The sequence below is a fragment of the Poromitra crassiceps genome (genome assembly GCF_964638095.1).
Source record: "Poromitra crassiceps genome assembly, chromosome: 7".
NCBI lineage: Eukaryota > Metazoa > Chordata > Actinopteri > Beryciformes > Melamphaidae > Poromitra > Poromitra crassiceps.
The window spans coordinates 43629446-43635667 of record NC_139628.1 but is presented as its reverse complement, the minus strand read 5'-3'; the positions used below and the strand labels follow the sequence as shown (position 1 = coordinate 43635667).

Here is a 6222-nt window from a genome sequence, read left to right as displayed (position 1 = left end):
GCACCCAAGGAAGGCCAGTGCTGGCATTCAATCCTCTCTCTGTGTGATCTGTTAGCCTCAAACTGTCTTGTAGGCCAATCATGCAACAACTCATGATAATGTGATGAAACTGATCATGTACTAAGAAGCTGATAATGTAATGAAGTGTGGACAGGCTTATTATACAGGTAGGTTTGCAAACAAAAAGGTCTCACTCTTAATCTTACTAATGTAATAATAGTTAGTTAGTTAGTTAGTTATACTTTATTTGTCCCCGGGGGGAAATTTGTCATGGGCAAGGTACACCGTTGCTTCGTATAAAACAATTACACAATAACCAACATAATAGGGTAGAAGCATTTGACATGGGGCTTCATACAAGGCCAAAAACAGACAACATCACCACATAACAAGGACCTTTACAGTGACAACATGGCGACTCTAAGATTTTGTAAGGTTCAGCAACTTAATGGAGGCTGGTGCTGCAGCGAGCCACAATCCTCCATCCATCCACTCAGCATGCTCAGGGCACTCAGTAGTAAACGCCACCATTGTCGAGTGGCCAGTGATGACTGATGATCATAAATCATTGATGATGCCATGCCCCACAATCGCCGAGAGGTGGCCAGAGCTCATGATGATGTCTTTGTCATCGAGTGGTGGCCAGTGGTGATTGATGATGTCATACCCACTGATGATGTCATAGACATTGGGACTTCATCAGTGATGTCATAGACATTGTGATGTCATCAGTGATGTCACGTGAGCAATTGTGATGTCATCAGTGAGTTTAAATGACAGACATTGATGATGTCATAGACATTGTGACATCATCCGTGATGTCATAACTCCTTCCCTGCAGAGGTTATAAGTTGGACCGGTTACTTGCAAAGGAGAAATGATGCCTATGTTCATCGTGAGCACCAATGTGCCCAGAAGCAACATCCCATTTGCCCTCCTGACCGATGCCACACAGCAGCTGGCTAAAGCGACAGGCAAACCTCCACAGTACATCGCTGTGCACGTGGTCCCTGATCAGATGATGCTGTTCGGAGGGAATACCGACCCCTGTTGCCTCTGCTACCTGAACAGCATCGGCAAGATCAGCGCCGCTCAGAATAGACAATACTCTAAACTGCTGTGCGGACTGCTCAACAAACACCTGGGCATCGCTCCTGACAGGATCTATATTAACTTTGTGGACATGGATGCATCCAACGTGGCCTGGAATAACTCCATCTTTGGCTGAGCTGGAGGTCAACACACACAACTGAAGCACATTGCACTATCTTCCTGTATGAGCGTAGTTAAAAAAAAGGCTAAATGAAGAAAGCAGACACCTGGCGCTCCACTGGGCTAACATAAGAGTATTACGTATATACTGTAGTCTTAAAGCACTTAGCTGCTATAACCATACATCTCTGGATTGTCACTGTATGGGGGCCTAAACTGCTTTTGCACATTGACTGTCTTTGCAAATTGATTGCTTTCTTTGCACAATACTGTTTGTTAGCGATGGACATTGCACATTTGGTCTTTGAACACTTTGAACTGCAGCTCTACCTCCAGCTCCATCTACCTCTACCATCTAGCACTGCCTGGCTTTGCACATTGAGCGGCAACTGTCGTACCGTTTACATGTTGCCAACCAATTTTCATCAAAATGCATGTTTTTATTGCATCAAGTATGGGAGTCGCAACCTAATTTCGTTGTACCTGGCTGGTACAATGACAATAAAGATATTCAATTCAATTCAATTCAAATTAGCTGGACCCCTTGTAATAAAGTGGGGGGGAGTAGGACTCGGGCAACTCAAGATCTCAACATCGCCAATTCTTCTACTTCTGTGGTATGTTATGGCAGTTGGCATCCTCAACATCAATTCTATGCATGAGTGATAGTATCAGTGAGTGATGTCATCAGTAATGATGTCAGACACAGCCACCCCCACGTTGATCGGGTGTCTCTTGACATTGTGACATCATCTGCGCACAATTGCTCAGCTGAGCATGCTCAGACCGGGTGATGTATCAGTGAGATTCAAGATTCATTTTAATATAATAATTACTTTTAATATCCATAGTCTTCCTGAAGTCCACAACCATCTCCACTGTCTTTTGGGCATTGAGCTCCAGGTTGTTTTGACTGCACAGGGTCATCGATCTCCTGCGTGTACGTTGACTCGTCACCATTAGAGAGATGAGCCCTATGAGGGTCATCTGCAAATTTCAGGAGCTTGATGGACTGATGGCTGGAGGTGCAGCTGTTGGTGTACAGGGAGAAGTATGGAGAGAGTACACTCCCCAGATGGAGTGGGGCACGCCCAGCTGGGAGAGCTTCTGACTGCAGCAGGGCCCTGGGATGATTGTATCGAAGGCCGATCTAAAGTCCACAAACAGGACCCTGGCATAATAGGTTCCTGTAGTGTCCAGGTGCGTGAGAACGTAGTGGAGGGCCATGTTTGTTGCATCATCTACAGATCTGTTGGCTCTGCAGGCGAACTGCAGGGGGTCAAGGAGTGAGTCTAAGATGGATTTTAGGTAGGACAGAACAAGGCGCATTTTCCACAGGCTTGATAATCTCTTTAAAGTCACCAAAAGTTGCCAGCTCATGGAGTTCCAAGTGCTTTGACACGGTATTCCAAGCAGAGTGGGCAGCAAACGGAGCTTTGGGTGGGGTAAACAAAAGAGTGTCTTGGGACCTGAGACTCATTTAGATTCCCATAGTTCTGAATCATCCACAAATATCACTCCCACAGAATGACCTTGGAAATCAAAACAAGCCAGAGGCTGCATCAAAGCAGAGTTAAGAATGTAAGCATGAGTTAAGAATGTACATCTTGTAACAAATCTCAAAGCGCCATGATAATCTGTGTGTACACTTCAGCTGACGCATTCATATACAGAATTTCTCCACAATCAGGCAGTGGTCAAATTTCTGAGGAAACTGGTTCTTGGTACTTGGCACATTTATTTGCAACGTTCCTGGTAAAACCATACTGATTCTGTTTCATTCTACTGATCAGTCTGGCCTCTAGCCACAGACAGAGAGTGTGTGTGTGTGTGTGTGTGTGTGCGTGTGTGTGTGTGTGTGCGTGCGTGCGTGCGTGTGTGTGGGCCAGCTGGTACCACCAGCGATGTCTGATGATGACAGACCAGGAATATGAGCGAAATATAACAAAGACAAATTAGTTTGTTATTTCAAGTGAGTGCTAACTACATGAAGTGCAATTAAAATAACCTTACAAAATAAATTACATAGCTTCAGTCAATAGCAAGAGTAGAAAATGCTATTTTAAACACCAGACTTCCGTTGTTAGGCCGAATTCTGCATCCCCAGCGAGAATTGCAGCCCCACATCGTTATAACCACATTGTAATGATGTATACGGCAACGTACTGTTCAGAAATGATATAATCTTCTTTGTGGGTGATGATGAGAAATGATCTGATCTATAGTGAATGTTATTTTTCCATAATCCTAGCCGTTTTTTAAATAAATCGGGTAAGTGAGGGGGGCCGACTTTGGTGCTTAAATCCGGGTGACCTCCAGGCCAGGGGGTCTCTCCTGGCTCATGAAGGCTAACTTTTAGTGCTTAAACCTGTGTAGAGGTGAGAAATCTCTGCGGTCTGTACTTGCCAAGTTTGCATCCCCTTGTTTTTAAGTCAAAACAATCCAAAATATGGTGTGGATGCAATTTTCGCCGGGGATGCAGAATTCGCCACAACAGCCACATTTCCAATGAACATTTCTACTAATTCCCTGGTGCACAATGCACCTCCTCCTGTATGTCGACGACACTAAAGTCTCAGTTCTACATCGGACTCAAAGCAGTCGTGACATGGGGAAACAGAAGAGGGAAAAAAACACTTTTTTGTATAAGGACTAATGAATTTGTATATGGTGGTATTGTTTTAATAGGAAGTAAATATGAAGCACAAAAGAGCTTTCTGTCATTCTAACAGAAGACTCAACAGTGTTAAGAAAGCTGCCCACAGTAGAGAATACTTACAAATCTGTTTGATAGCTCACAGTGTTTTCTCTCCCTAGATCAGAGACACTGTAGAGTGAATCTGATCTTAAGTTTGACATAAAGCATTGTGTAGTAAGGCTATAATGTGTGACATTAAAATAAACATTCCCAAAAATAAAAACCATTCCAGTCACCAGATTAAAATGTCAGCATTGCACATTTCGGGAATCCACGGAAATGTAAAACATGAACATTTCTGAACAAAACTATGCCACATTCATGAAACGTGAATATTATAGCCTACATGTCATAGAGCTTGGTCGGTCGCTGCGTCTTGAACATAATGATAGCCTAAGGTTTAATGGCCAGGATATGCTCCAGGCGCGTCTTAGCAGGTCAAAGTCACCCGTAGCCTCCCCGACTTGTAACTTTCCGTCACGAGAGAGCTGGTTCGAATCCCGACACCTAAACCATAACCCTAAACCCAACTAAGTTATTTTACTTGCCTAAACCCAACCAAGTTGTTTTGCTTGCCTAAACTTAACCAGCGAGTCTAGAAACGTACATACAATGCAGACATTTTATTCTGGCGATTGGGTTTATAAAAACACTGGCATACAACTTGAACAACTGGTCCTTCACTTGTGCTGCTTAGTGCACAAGAGTATACTGTTGCTCTGATAGGCCACATACAGTAAAAAATAAAAAACGATCCTAAAACAGGGTATATAAAGGGATCCTGAAGTTAAATTCAATAGCTTTTAAGACCTTTTCAATATATTTTAAGACCTCAACGCCACTTTCATCACATTAGCGATAGGGGTGTGAACTGTGAATCAAAGTTTCGATATTTGCTGATATCACAAAGTCTGCCACAATATGATCTTGATTCAATTCAGGGGTCTGCAATCAATATGAGAAGATACATGCCGATTTAACACTATCACCTACCAATTTAATAGGCTACCTCATCAAATGGTGATTAAGACTTTTTAATAATTTTTAAGGGCCTTAATTTTCCCTAAATTGATTTATCAACTTTTAATACTTTTCAAGACCCCATAGGATACCCTGTAAAAGTATTACATAGCATGATTGAGATACAACGCACAATCCAACATAAAAAAGCATAGTACAAATGAAAACGAACAATTGAACAGAAGACATTAGCAACATCAATAGCCAATGCTATAAATCTTGCTAGATCACTGTAACTACACATAAGAGGTACAGACGCATTTGTAGACATGGATGTGCGTAGATCTAGCAGCATTTTTCAGTGTATCAGACTAAGAAACATAAAGTCGACCTTGATGTAGGAAGATAGCTGCCCCAGAGCATGACTGGTAGATAATACTGGCATGTTAATCTCTCCCACTATTACTCAAATAAAGCTAGCCTGAAAAAAATAAAAAAAATACTGCATAGCGATTGTAAACAAATCATTCAAAGATTAATGCTGATCAGTCTCATAATACAGATTTTTCATAGGGAACTGGCCAAGTAGCAGATTCTTGAACAATTCACTTTCACATTCACACACTTTTCCTCTCTGAGAACAATATGAATGTATGCAGTGTAGAGTGTCGTTAAAAGAACATTTCCTGGACTAAGTAGCCTAGTGGTTAATGCATAGGTCTGCAAGAAGTAAAAAAAAAAAAAAAGCACGCACATCCAAACATTGAAAAACTACTGTAGGTGCAGGACTGAAGTGCAACTGAAAATACAGTCCGCACACTAGTTGTTGCTGCTCCCACCATTTATTGGTACAGTATTACCACAAAGTAGACCCAAAGTACACTTTGTTGTAATATCAATAAATGGTGGAAGCAGCAACAACTAATGCATAGGTCTGCAATGCCAGTGATTGTAGGTTTGAATCCCGTGCGTAATATTATTGAGGGTTGCGCCAGGCCAGGACACTGCGTGGTAGTTTGCCAATGCCACCATCGGTGTAAGGGTACCTGCCCACCGCCAAGCGATAATTGCGATCGGCTCGCCTTCGCCCTGTCAGCCCTGTGTCAGCGCTGCTGCAGCTTGGTTGGCCCCTCCTTTCCTCGCTGCAGTCTGCCAGACCCCCTTCTCACCAAACACAATCAACTTGGCTCTTGGTTGGCTGCCTTGCTGTATTTCTGTCTTCAATTGGTCTATTTAGATTTTGGCCCCTCCTCTCATCTTGTCGTTTGCGATGTCCTGACGATGCCAGGTATCCCAGCATGCTTTGCAAGGTGGTGAGCGACAGGCGGCAGCGAGGGAAGGAGGGGGCATTT

The 6222-nt window shown here is 43.0% G+C and overlaps 1 pseudogene across 1 annotated transcript; it reads left to right on the top strand.

The window, feature by feature from the left end:
- The first annotated feature begins 880 nt into the window (after window positions 1–880).
- Window positions 881–1228, top strand: LOC310779364 (macrophage migration inhibitory factor pseudogene; annotated as a pseudogene). The gene has a single exon. The product of its transcript is annotated as a macrophage migration inhibitory factor pseudogene (transcript).
- Window positions 1229–6222: the final 4994 nt, after the last annotated feature.